The sequence below is a fragment of the Berghia stephanieae genome, chromosome 7 (genome assembly GCF_034508935.2).
Source record: "Berghia stephanieae isolate SIO BIC M18660-M18661 chromosome 7, UCSD_Bste_1.3, whole genome shotgun sequence".
Lineage (NCBI taxonomy): Eukaryota > Metazoa > Mollusca > Gastropoda > Nudibranchia > Aeolidiidae > Berghia > Berghia stephanieae.
In genome coordinates this window covers 9,360,594-9,374,484 of record NC_088366.1, presented here as the reverse complement: position 1 = coordinate 9,374,484, position 13,891 = coordinate 9,360,594, and the positions used below count along the sequence as shown (strand labels likewise).

Genomic DNA, 13,891 nt, shown 5'->3' with positions numbered 1-13,891 from the left:
TTTTCAACAAAATGCCAGGGGAAGACTCAAAAAATGCCAAAACACTCAAAAAAATGCCAAAGTCTGTTGACTCCCACCCCCACTAAGAAAACTACTCACTTTTGATAGACAATTTACTATCATATCCTGGTGGCTTGCGTGTTTTATCTTCTTTTTTTTTCTTTTTTTTTTTTTGAATTATACTAAATTTCCTGTTGGGGTAATTTTTTACTTACTGACTACTAAGTGGAGTGCTAAACCACTACACCACGGTTGGATTTTAAGAATGAAAAGAAATACATTAACATGAAAGGTAAATACGTAAAGGAGTGAAATCATTGGATGCTGTAAAATCAGACCACCCTAACGAACAGAGTTAAAAGTTAACAGGCGACCATGACGCAAATATACACGAGTTTTGCAGGAGATTCCCAGAAAACTTACGAGGATACTTGTCGAGGGCTGAATTTGAGTGAATATCTGAGGGAGGCAGGGCTAGTTCAGGGTGTGAGTTTTAATAGCAAAGTTTTCCGATGTGAAGAGATTTGTTTTTACACGTTTAGAAAGGTGTCATTTGAAGTATAATATACAAGAAAAGAAAATGCCAAATGAAAATGCCAAATGCCAAATGATTTTTCTAATGCCAAACGGTTTTCAAAAATGCCAGATTTTTGGAATCTGGCATTTAAAATGCCAAACTGGCAACCCTGGTTTTACTGCGAAATGCCTACAGAGTTATTCCACAAATTCACAGATTTTAAGAAAGCATTTGACAGTGTTTGGCATGAAGCTCTCTGGGAAACAAATAAGAAACTATGATTTTGACGAAAAACTCATCCAAACAATAGAAGCACTATAATATGAGAACACCACCAGTGCTATCCTATATGACAACCAACACGGATCATTTTTCAAAACAATCTAAGTACGGTATGGAAATCAACCAACACAGATACATTACAGATCCTAGTCAACAGCTGAGGTGATGCCAAAGCTAATATCACCCTAAATGGCGAGACCTGCAACAGGTTACAACCTTCAAATATCTTGGAGTGTTGCTATCCGAAGATGGAACGAATGTAACAGAAGTCAAATCAAGGATAGTTATGGCGACAGCGGTGATGGCGAGACTCAACAAGATTAGGAAAAGCCAACTGGGATTTCAATCAAAATTTAGACTACACAGGTCACTTCTACTATTATGATTGTGAAGCCTGGACAATGAATGCGGAACTAGAGATGCGAATCAATGTGTTCGAGAGCAAGAGTTTTAGGAAGATCATACGAGTTTGATATCTGGAACATAAATCTAATAAGGAGGTTCTTGAAGATGTGGGAAAGCTAGTGGGAAGACAGGACCCATTGCTTGCTGGTTATTATTATGGTTAGACATGACAGCTTGTGTAAGACATTTTATTTATTTTTTTTATTTTTTTAAGGGTTTTACGGCGCTTGCAACACATTTTGGTTATATCAGCACCAGTAAAAAGGAAGAAAATGGGATAGTAAAAAGTTCTAGAATTTCAATTAAAGCACCCAAGAAAAAGTAAGACATAGGGGAACTGGGAACTAATAGGGATCAGATGTAGATTCCAAGAGCATACCACCAATGCACTTAGTTTGAGATCACCTATAAGTCTCATCCAGACACAAGCACAAAATCCAACAAAGAGGAATACACTCAAATGCTTACATTATACATTAAAAATAACACATAACAGAGAGATGATTTACAAGGACAAAAATATCACCTCCCAAAACAATAACTATGCATTTGACTGTTTCCCTCCCAGCTAGGACTCCGGCCAGGGTCGGGACAAAGCCGAGCAATCTCACACCAAGACAAAGACAGAAAGTAAGTTGGAAAACAGATATAAGGGGATAGAAGACACGGTAAGTACCTCCCTGCCCACTGTGGAGGTAGGGAACCCCACCCAGTTGTGTAAGACAGTCATGCAATGTACGGTAGAAGGTCGAAGAAGAAGAATAACCTTACAATTAAAGTACCTAAGAAAAGACAAGACAAAGGGGAATTGGTTCAAATAGGAAACAGAGCACGCTATCAAAGTACTTAGTTTGAGATCACCTAAAAGTCTAAGCCACTGTCTCCGCAGTTTTTTGCCATTTCAAACGCCAAAATTTGGCATAAAAAATGGTAAAATTTGCCATCAAAATAGCAAAATTTGCTGCTAGTTTTACAAACATCAAACAATTAAAACAACATTACGGTAAAAAATTGGCACAAATAGGGCATTTTGTAGAATATTGATGTCACAACATGTCAAGATGAATTTATTTACATTTTGAATATAATAATAATAATAATAATAATAATAATAATAATAATAATAATAATAATAATAATAATAATAATAATAATAATAATAATAATAGCCATAGTAAGAAATTTAAAAAAAAGAAGGAAGTAATCAAAATATTTTATTAACTATTTAGCTTCTTAAAATTTGGGAAATCAAAGTGAACAATTGCATAAAAAATTCAAAATTTGAACAACTAATTAAGGAGAGGAAAAAAATAACTATTCACAAGGAAAGAGAAACAAAATCCATTTTCCAGTGGGGCTCATTAAATTTGTATTCTCAACTTACTATCCAATTTTGAGCATTATTATCATTGCTTTATATTTCAATATAGGCCTAATGGGTTTTTGAATGAAAAACATGGGGAAAAAAAGACGAAAAACAAAGCTTGGGATCTCCAATAGCCTAGGCTAGGCCATAGAGGTGGGAGGCTAGGCCTAGACATGTTTGTCGGTTATTTAGTGCCAATTTTGGAAGCTAGCATTGAAAGTCGCCGTCTTTTCACAATTTTTCATAGCTTTTGTTTTATTTTTTAAACAAAAAATCGTCAATTTAGCCTAAAAAGGGCGAAAATTGCGGCTTTTTGCAGCCAAATAAAAATTTGCGGATTTTTGCGGTCAAGGGTGAAATTTGCGGCCGCGAAAAACTGCGGGGTCAGAAGCCAGATACAAACACAGGTCCCCACTAAGAGGAATCCTCTTAAATGTTTACAAATCATATATAAATATAATGTGTAACAAAATATAATACAGTGCATAACAGAGAGATGATTTGCAAGATAAAAAAAATCATTTCCCAAAACTAACTATTCATTTGAGTGTTTCCCTCCCTGTCAGGGTCAGAACAAAACCAAGTAAGTAATCTCATTCCAAGATAAGGACAGAAGGCATGTTAGAAAACGGACATATAGGTGGATAGAAAACACAGCAAGTGCCTCCCTGCCAACTATGGAAGGTCAGGAACCCCACCCAGAAAGACAAAGGGGACTGGATCATATAGTGAACAGATGTAGGTTTCAATTCCAAGAGCACATCAACATCGTGCATAGTTTGAGAGCCCCTAAAAGTCTCATCCAGACACTGACCCAGGATCCTACTGAGAGGAACACACTAAAATACTTACATTCTACATTCAGAACAAATAATAAATAATATAATTTACACGGAAAAAAAATATCCTCTAACTTTAACTATACATTTGACTGTTTCCCTCCCAGCCAAGGACTCTGACAAGGGAAAGGGCAAAATTTAGTACCTAGGTACACAGTCTCATTCGAAGCAAGTTGGAAAACAGATAAAGGAGAATAGAACAGTAAAGTTAGGTGCCCCAAACGTAAACAAAGGTCGAGAAGCACGTGGCAAACCACATGTTCCTGTCTTGACAGCTCACGTTCCAATGTAAATAATAGAAAAAAATAACCTTTAAAATTTGGCTGTTAGTGGCAAAAGAAACACATATTCATAAATACTCGATCATGCATCAAATAATGTCTAGATATGGATATTTTATGGAACAAAAGGTAAAATTTTCTAAAATTTATCAAAAGTTACAGTCTATCTATTTTTAGACCAGAGCAAATATTGCGCTGGTGTGAACAAAACGAGAATTATTCGGAGCCTGATTTTCATAATAATTTAGCCTTATATTATTATTTCTGCAACTGTTAGATTTTATGTAAACATATTTTCAATACTGAAAGTGTATTGCCTACAACTCAAACTACAAAATTGGGAGACCTATATTGTGCGTAAATTGTTCCGGTCCCTAACGGAAATCACTAGCAACTTGTTATTGTTTACGTTAGGGGCACCTAACTTTACTGCTCTATAGAAGTAGGTACCACAAGTAAAAAATCAATCTCCTCTGAAAGTTATTTTTGTTAGTATTATCCAACAAGCTTACAAAAACAGGAAGACAGCAACATATTTCATGAAAATCGAAGAATAAACAAGGGAGATACGGTACGCTAATACAAAGTTTATTGAACTGTTAACATTTTCGCCAATGTTTGAAATCGAATATTTTCTTCATGTTCATCGCTAAAATAAAAACACTTAAAATAAAAAATAAGTGAAAACATAAACAAAATAGAAAACTATATCAGGTACATTGTAACCTTTTAAAAACTTAGGGTGCTACCTGTCATCATTATTGTAATAATAAGAATTAAAGTTGACAAAAATCATTTTGAAGGACGCAGAATTTATAGAACAGTAAAGTTGGTGCAATAAAATAAACAACATCACGTGACCAGACATTTGACGTCAAACGTGACCCAGATTTTTTTAATAAATGACCCGAACTATGCTGCAATTGACCTTTAGTAATGTCATGCGCATCCAACCAACTTTTTGTTTACATGTTGCTAAGGCAGCAAACTGAAGTTGGCGCGAATAAATTCAAGCTGTTTACTCCGAGTCTGAGATAGCTAGGGAGGCCACGATCATATTTTTTTATCGCCAAAATGCCCCTTCTTTTATTTTATAGGAAAATTATAATCATGGTTCCCCCTCCTCCCGTAAACAAAACCATATCTATGTCCAGGGGAAAAGAAGATGGTTGCTTGTTTTTGGTTAAGGCGGACCATACTTTTTTTTTTTTTTTTACAGCGTATCAAATGATCAAAGTCAAAGCATACGGTCAATGTAATGAAGAGAGTAAATTCGAATCTATCTCATATCTCTTCGCTCAGATGACCCTTTTGACAGAAGACAACTACTACTTCTACACTATAACTATAACTGCACTACCACTACTGTATTATAACCACTGATACCACAAAACTATAGACTTTTATACAATCTAGAACTAATGGACCGTATGGCTTAGAGGTACGGTTTTCGTCTTGTCACAAAAGTCGAGCAATGCCAATGCTAAGTGTGATCAGTAATAGGATGGGTGACTAATCGTGAAAAATTATACACACATTACCCCACTCGATTGAATGAGTATCTGGCTACAGAAATGGCGGATAGTGTAGTGACAGTTTTAGTACACAAGGGTCGCCTAACAGGCTGTATGACAAAGAAATATGGTTCCATACGGCTTGTTGAAGTGGGGGGATAAATATGAAACACTGTGAAGCGCATTGCTCATGGCTATCTGTAGAAATGCGCTGTATAAATATTCATATTTATGTACTTGGTCCAACTGTTACTATTACTATTTCTACTACAAGACCTCTACTACTAATACTACTACTACTACTACTACTACAACTACTACTACTGCTACTACTACTACTACTATTACTAATAATAATAATAATGATAATAATAATAATAATATAATAATAACAATTATTATTGTTGTTGTTGTCAGTATCACCGTTTATTAATGATTTTAAAAAGTGTTAAACATACTTGCAAAACGTTGGTGTTGTGTGTGTTGTAGCAATCCAGCAACGCAACTCTGTCTACAACTACAAGAGACGCACAAGACCGTGGCACTAAACATCCCTGGCATGCATTTAGTCAAACAACATGAAAGCAACATTCACGGTAGCGTTAACTACGTCAAAGTCAAAGACAAAACAATAGTGACATACAACCAGGACATGACAGTAAGTGAGGTGGAAATTCTCAGAATTGAAAGCAGACACTTCAATGTGATATTACTGTCAACAAACCTCCACCAACGCCATTCAAGTGGCCAGTTACATCCACCACTAGTGAGAAACCAATGATTGTGATAGGTGACTTTAACTGCCACAGCACCAAATGGGGATACAATGAGAACAACAAAGATGGAGATACTGTTGAGGAATGGGGTGACCAATATAATCTGACACTACACTCTTCTATGACGCATGAAGCATCCTTTCCAAGCGCTTGCTGGAGAACAGACCTTGCATTGTTGTCTTCCAGATATGTCAAAAACTGTCGGCAACCCCATACCAAAATCAGTATACAGACCTATCGCCATTGAGGTAGGATCAGGCATCTCTACGAGAACAAACAAATTATATGAACTGTGTTCGTGGACCTGGCAGCTGCCTATGACACAGTAAATCATAGGAAACTGCTCCTAAAGGTTGCAAGGGTAACTCGTAACACAAAAATAGTTGCAATAATATAATTCCTTATGTCAAACCGTCACTTTTTTGTGGAAATGGATGGGAAGAAAAGCAGATCACAAAAGAACGGACTCCCTCAAGGATCGGTACTTGCACCTATCCTTTTCAACGTTTATACCAACGACCAACCTCATTTTGAGAACATCAGGGGGTTTCTATATGATCTGTGTCTTGCGTCCCAGGCCTCTGATTTCAAGACCATTGAGGAGAGACTAACGGATGTCCTGGAGCCACTCTCTGAGGCCACATTTAAAGAACTCACTTGCCAACCCAGGAAAAACTCAAGTGTGTGCTTTCCATTTAAAGAACCGCCAAGCCTAAAGAAAACAGGAAACTGAACATCTGGAATGGGAACATATTGGATAAAAACACATTCCCCATGTACCTCGGTGTTACCATAGACCGCACAAGGTCCTTTTCTCAGAACACAAAGAAAACAAAAGCAAAGGTGGCCACAAGAAACAACTTCCTAAGAAAAGAGGCAAAAACTTACACGCCATGGGGAGCAGATCCGAAAACAGTCAGTTACCATAGTAGCCCTCTGCTATTCATCAGCCGAATAGGTCTCACCAGTCTGGGCAAGATCCTGCCATGTCAAAATAACACCTGCCGGATCATTAGAGTAACTTGAAACCGACTGCAGTTCCAGTCCTCCATCGGCTGGCTGGCATTGCACCTCCCCACATTCAAAGAGCCACTGATTCCAAAGCCCAGAGATATAAATAGAAAATGGACCCAAGGCACTCAAGGCACAGCCCAATGACAAGTAGACTGAAGTCGAGAAAGAGCTTCACGATGGAAGAAAGCATCAACCCTGACCATGCAGCTGTATACAGGCGTTCCACGTGGAGAGAGTGGAACAATCATGCAAATGAAGCTGTTGGAGATCTGAGAGAAGAACTGTCCTACGGAACTGAGCTCCCCAGGAATGAATTGGTAACACTGAACAGAGCACAGGCAAAACTTGTGAGAATAACTGGAAGCATGAAAAAGTGGGGGCTGGCTGAGAGTAGCTTGTGTACATGTGGGTGCCCAGAGCAGACATCCTTAGAGAATGCCAGGATGCGCTCAGCTGCACTGACCATGACCCAAGAGTCTGCTCCCCAGATGCTGTTGAGCGGGTTCGGTGTTGGTGCGAAACTGTGACGATGATGACTTACAAAATGAATAAGTCTTACACCTGCCAATATATAAGTAAGATGACAGGATGCTGATCTTTTTAACATCAAAGTACTGTTGTAACCCGGCACTGCTAACTTTTATGTGTAACCCAGAATGAAAAGTTATTACAAAAGACGATTGCAAGATATTTAGATAAATTGCTAGTTTAGGGAGCGTTCACATATTATGTCAACAAAAAATTGGCATTTTTAGACCCCCCCCCCCCCCCCCAATATGATGAGATCATCAAAATGGACTATTTTTCGTGAAAGTCATGTGATGGTGGCTATTGAACAGAGGAAAAGAGGTAAAAACAACTGGGTGCCAAAAGGTGTGAAATTTGATATATACCTCTTTGTCTCTGTTCAATACTGGTAGCCAGCATTACACGATGTTAACAAAAAAAAAGTCCATTTTGAAGATGTAGACATGTTTAGGGTAGTTCAGTTGTTAGAGCGTGGCTGAAGACCTGACAACTCAAGTTGATTCCCATCGCAGCCACATTTTTTTTTTCGGGGGCCCCCTGTCCACCCAGCAGTGAATAGGTGTAGGTGGATCACCTGATCTGGTAAAAAGTAATTTGTGAAGACTGATGTCCTATCCGAATAATAACATATATGTTACTAATCCGCTTCAACTTTTACAGTGTTTTTCTTGGGTGTGTTTTTATTCTATTTGTCTTAGACTTAGATTGAAAGAAAAAAGCCCAAAGAATCTTTTTTTAAAACAAGAAACAAAAAAAACCTACAGCGTGCACCAGAATGAATAAAAACAGGACAGTCTTTAAACTGTATCAATGGAAATCACATTTTGCATATACAAGACCTCTAGTGCTATTGTGAGGATTGGTTCTCAGTCTCACCCGTCCTGCTGTATCTGAGTGCCATAACAAAACTTGTGAAATCCAAATCAATTAAAAACAGATTATAAATTTATATCACATTTATTGTCATTTCATTCATATTCATGTTATTCACACTGAAATCATTAAAAAAATATAGATATGATGTTTCTCCATTAAAGGTATGCTTGTATTCTCATCCTGTGAAAGAGAAAGAAAAAAAAAAAGAAAAAAATTGATAATTATTACTGAAACTGTGTAGTTCCATTTTTAAAAATCTGTGATGTAAGAGCCTCAGCAAAAGCTTTGGTTAAGAAAGGTTCTGATTCAAGAAATGTACTTCTTAGGCAGAACATGCGATTAACCTGTGTAGACTTTAGTATTATGGTCTTGCTTATAATTATCAAGTGCAGAAAGTTTGCCATTAAAATGATTATTTAATAGAATTTAATATAATTTGATTCGAGAAATGGAACACAAAGGAAGAATTTGCGATTAACCTGTCCAGTCATAAGCATCATGTTCTTGTTTATAAAGTGCAGAAACTTTGCAAATAAATAGAATAAATAGAAAATAATTTTATTCGAGAAATGGAATACAAAGGCAGCATTTGCGACTAACCAGTTAAGACAAAAGCGCCATGGTCTTATTTACAAAATACAGAAACTTTGTGAATATTTCGAGAAATGTAGCACAAAAGCATCACTGTCTTGCATATGAAGTGCAGAAAGTTTGTGATTAAGCCACTGCATTATTTAATATGATGATGATAAATGAAACAATGCAATACAATTTTTAAAAATATGTTCTGCAACATCACATGGTCCCATCTATCAACATCTACTACCATTACAAATCAGCTACATAGATGGATTCATCAATACTCTTATCTTGCTGATAAATTAAATTATAAATATAGAAAAGGATATAATAAACTTTAAAAAATAATTATAAAGTTAAATGGTAGACAAGATAAAGAGGTCATTGCCTATTTCTTTTTAAATTTCTTATTCATAACCAAGGAAGCAGGTTTCTTTTGCTATATTCTTCTTGACTTCCCTATGTAAATGTTTCTTTCAAGTGTATAACAAGCTCACAGGGCATTTTTATAAAGAAACAGGAGCCAATACCATTAAAATGGAGAGATCACTGCCAAAAATTACATAGGTATAGATATGCATTGGTTTTAACGTGTATTAGTATTAGACACTGTCATTAGAAAAAAGTTTTAAAAAATCTTTACAAACTACAGTAAGCTGCTTTTAAAATTAACAAACGCTCGAAAGCAAAACATGGTCCTGTTCTCTTAATCACCATTCTCTAGTCTCTAGATTAGGTAAATAAAGCTGAGAGGTTTTATGAAGAATATAGAAGAAAAACATTAATTCCAATAAAAAAAAAACAAAGAAGGGTCCATAATGATATATGAGGAATTCTATAAGATACAGTAATATGAAAGCCCTTTTGATAATCTTGAAGGATAAGACTCAATGATGATGATGATGATGATAATAATAATAATTTTTTATGATACTTCTTCCTGAATATAAATTGATTAATTCCCATGGTATAGGCAGGCCAATGCTTCCAGAACAATTAAAGGAATGCAGAGACTCATTCTTGTTGTAATGTTATTTAGATCTGAAAAAAAAATGATAAGCATGACATCCTAAACCATTTTCCCATGGTCCCATAAAAAGCAATATCATCTCACACAAAATCATAAAGTAAAATTCATATGGACCAAACAATGAATAAAAGTTATAATTACCTTATTTTATCAATTATTATCATTGGATTTATTTAACTTTATAATTAAGTGACAATTCTAAATTAAGATACCAATGTTTGAATGAATAACTGGATCTAACTCTACAAGTAAAATGTAAATGTGCAACTTATTCAGATTTCAGGAAGCACTTGTTACAGTCTGTCGCTTCATGTTACAGGAAAAACTCCAGTTCCATGAGCCTTATGACTCTAAAGGACCAATTATTTCAAAGTAAAATGAAATACCATTTATTGTTTTAAGAAAGTTATCAAGCACTATTTAAGGTCTGTTGCTTCATGTTACAGAAACAGGAAAAAACTCCAGTTCCATGAGCCTTATTACTCTAAAGAACCACTTATTTCAATGTAAGAAGAAATACCATTCAATGTTGAATATATAGACATGACCTAATTCTTTATGGTTTGCTTATATTCAATAAAAACATTAGAAAACATAATGGACCTGGAACTCAGATACCACAAGGTTATTTAAACCGTTGGGTCAGGTCTAATTTTATCAGAGGTTTATGATCATGAAGGCAAGATTACATAACCAATGTCGATTAGCTTTTTAAACAACGGGCTTTTATTTACCTTCCGGTGAACTCATTTGATCAATATTTCCTGTATTTAATTTCTGATCACATAAGAAAAGTATAATAAACATTGAATATGTTTTAATGCCTCTAGATTTCACTTTAAAGTCAAATAAAATATCTGATCACAAATAAAATTTTTGATAATTCGATCAACAGAGAGAGCTTTTCAAAATTGTTCGCTTATTATTCCTCAGGCAAAATTTAGATAAGACATCATTTCACATATCATGGTGTTTCCTATGAATTACAAAAGCCTAAAAAGCTTCTTCTTCATAAAAAAACGTATGAAATAAAATTAGGTAATCTAAAGTAATCAGAGAGGTTTAGTTTTCATTTCAATCCGAGGTAAATCCGTAAAGAGTTGTAGGACCAGGCCCCTCTTGATCATTACCCACAAAATTGATTGAACTAACAGGGATGTGTATAAAACTGTAACAAAACCCCACAGCTGCACAGATTCGAATTCAATCGCTCTCCCCCCCCTTTTTTTTTTTCATTTTTATTTATTTTTTTTTTTGGAGCGAGTCTATTCTTTTCTCCTTTTGTGTTTGGCCTTGTTCCGTTTCTGAGCATGAATTTCTTAAAATTGTTTTTATTTTTTTTTTTTTATTATTATTATCATTATTATTATTATTAGTAATAGTAGTAGTAGTAGTAGCAGTAGTAGTAGTTGTAGTAGTAGTAGTAGTAGTATTAGTAGTAGAGGTCTTGTAGTAGAAATAGTAATAGTAACAGTTGGACCAAGTACATAAATATGAATATTTATACAGCGCATTTCTACAGATAGCCATGAGCAATGCGCTTCACAGTGTTTCATATTTATCCCCCCACTTCAACAAGCCGTATGGAACCATATTTCTTTGTCATACAGCCTGTTAGGCGACCCTTGTGTACTAAAACTGTCACTACACTATCCGCCATTTCTGTAGCCAGATACTCATTCAATCGAGTGGGTAATGTGTGTATAATTTTTCACGATTAGTCACCCATCCTATTACTGATCACACTTAGCATTGGCATTGCTCGACTTTTGTGACAAGACGAAAACCGTACCTCTAAGCCATACGGTCCATTAGTTCTAGATTGTATAAAAGTCTATATCTGTCTGGGAATAACCAATTTTCGTTATTGGCAGACCCTGTCTGGGAATAATCATAGCGATGACGAAAATATCAGACCGCACTCCCTGCATTTTACAATAAAATATGTATTCTTTCACACAGCTACCGACCAAATAAGGCGAATAGGCTTGGAAGATCCAAAACGTCATACATGTAGTTTGACACCTGTCAAATATCAAAGATGCGATAAGGGGTTGAGTGGGACATTTTCTTTTCCCAGACATTCTCATTTTTTCAACACCCCTTCCTCCCTCTCTGCCATTCCTTCTCCCATCGACTCTCAGCAAAAACAATAACAAAAAGTCTTATGTGGCAAAAACGGCTACCAACTTAAATCCCTCAAACCACACAAGATATTGAAAATCGGTGGCAGAGACCCTTTGCCTTTGTCTTGTTCCTTTTCCAGTTCCAGTCCAGTCATGAACAGATAATGAGAGAATGAAGACCTGAAGATTGTTTCGAAATCTATTATCAGGTTAGGAAAGAGCGAGAGTCAATAAAATATGACAAGCGATGAAAGCTTCGCACCACGAAAGATGAGGATTAAAAAAATACAACTTTTGTTGAGATTCCACCGACTGAGGAGGGGGGTGTCTGCTTTTTGGGTTGTTTTTTTTTTGTTTTTTGTTCCTTTCTGTTTTCTTTTTCGGTCAAGTTATGACTGACACACGTTCTAGACTGTAAACGTTACCCATAAAATGTCATAAATTACGAAAAGTGTTTTCTCTCACACAGTATTCGAATCACTCACTGAATGAGCATGAAGCAGACATAAAGTGAAGGAAACGTAAACTCTGTAAGTGAGAATCGGCGAGTGAAGCTGTACTGTAATGACTGACACTGACAGTGACAGTCAAATTGCGAAGTGAAATGAAAACAAATAAACAACGCAACGCATTCTAAAATTATGCCGGTGAGACATCCAAAGTTAAATACCCGAACGCTATTATTGATTAACATTGAACTAAATCGTTTCCTGCTCTCAAAACCAATCGATACAAATTACAAACTCAAACATAGAAATTGGAATCTTACCTTTGCATGAGTTGAACTGCCATTCTTTGCTGGTAGTGTTGGGTTATTTGATCGCTTTTACTCGATCGACGACCGAGCGCCAAGCCACGAGTCAGTGCTCGATCTCAATGCCGGAAGAGCGAGTTAGTAAAACGATCACTCGATCGTAAAACGATCAAGCGGGTTGTGAGCTTGAGACGATCTTGACACGTGAGACGAGCTTGAGACGATCAGGATTCGAGCGAGCGGAGGGGTAACGAGTGTTTCGAATCATTTCAAATTCAAACGATCACAGTTTGCCATCCGATACCAATCGCCAATGTTTGCACACGGTAGTCTGTGGTTCTTCCACAGCCCTCACTCCTTGTCAGATGTTAGTGTGTCTGGGTGGCAGTGGCAGGGAAATTCGTATAGGTGTATCACGCGTGTGTGACAAGACTTCATTAAACCTACTAAAGTTTGACTATCACACACACACACACACACACATACACACACACACACACACTAAGGCTATTTCTATGACACACACGCATCCCTCTATCAATGAACACTCCTACAGTAGTGCGGCTATGTGGTCTAGTCATGACGTAACTATAGGTAGTACTCTAGTCGACCATGGCTCTCGTGCATTATAATGGTCTAGTGGTATGACACCCGCTTTGGGATCGGAAAGTCCTGGGTTCGAGCCTCGCGCTCGGTGCATAGTTGAGTCTTTGGACAAGGCTCTTTACTCACATTCTCTCACCGTACTCAGGTGTAAAATGAGTACCTGGCCGTTAACAGCGTTGTCTTTGTCTGAAAAATTGTAATATCGCCTAACAGGCGGCATGTCCCGTCCTACATATTAAATGTTGCTGTTGACCGGGGACCCCTTTACAAAGCGCTTTGATCACATTTAGTGGATATTGTAAAGCTCAATTTTTTAAAGTAAAACATTAGCTTTGAATATGGAATGTTTCAATTTTAGATGCCTGTGTATTCTTTGTTAGTTCCCATCATCATCATCA

At 36.5% G+C, this 13,891-nt stretch overlaps 1 long non-coding RNA gene across 1 annotated transcript; it reads right to left on the bottom strand.

The window, feature by feature from the left end:
• Positions 1-4,257: 4,257 nt before the first annotated feature.
• Positions 4,258-12,984, bottom strand: LOC144976657 (uncharacterized). The gene is made up of 2 exons (XR_013646135.1): positions 12,903-12,984; positions 4,258-10,018 (listed from the first exon to the last, which is right to left on the bottom strand). It is a non-coding gene; the product is annotated as an uncharacterized LOC144976657 (long non-coding RNA).
• Between the last annotated feature and the right edge of the window lie 907 nt (positions 12,985-13,891).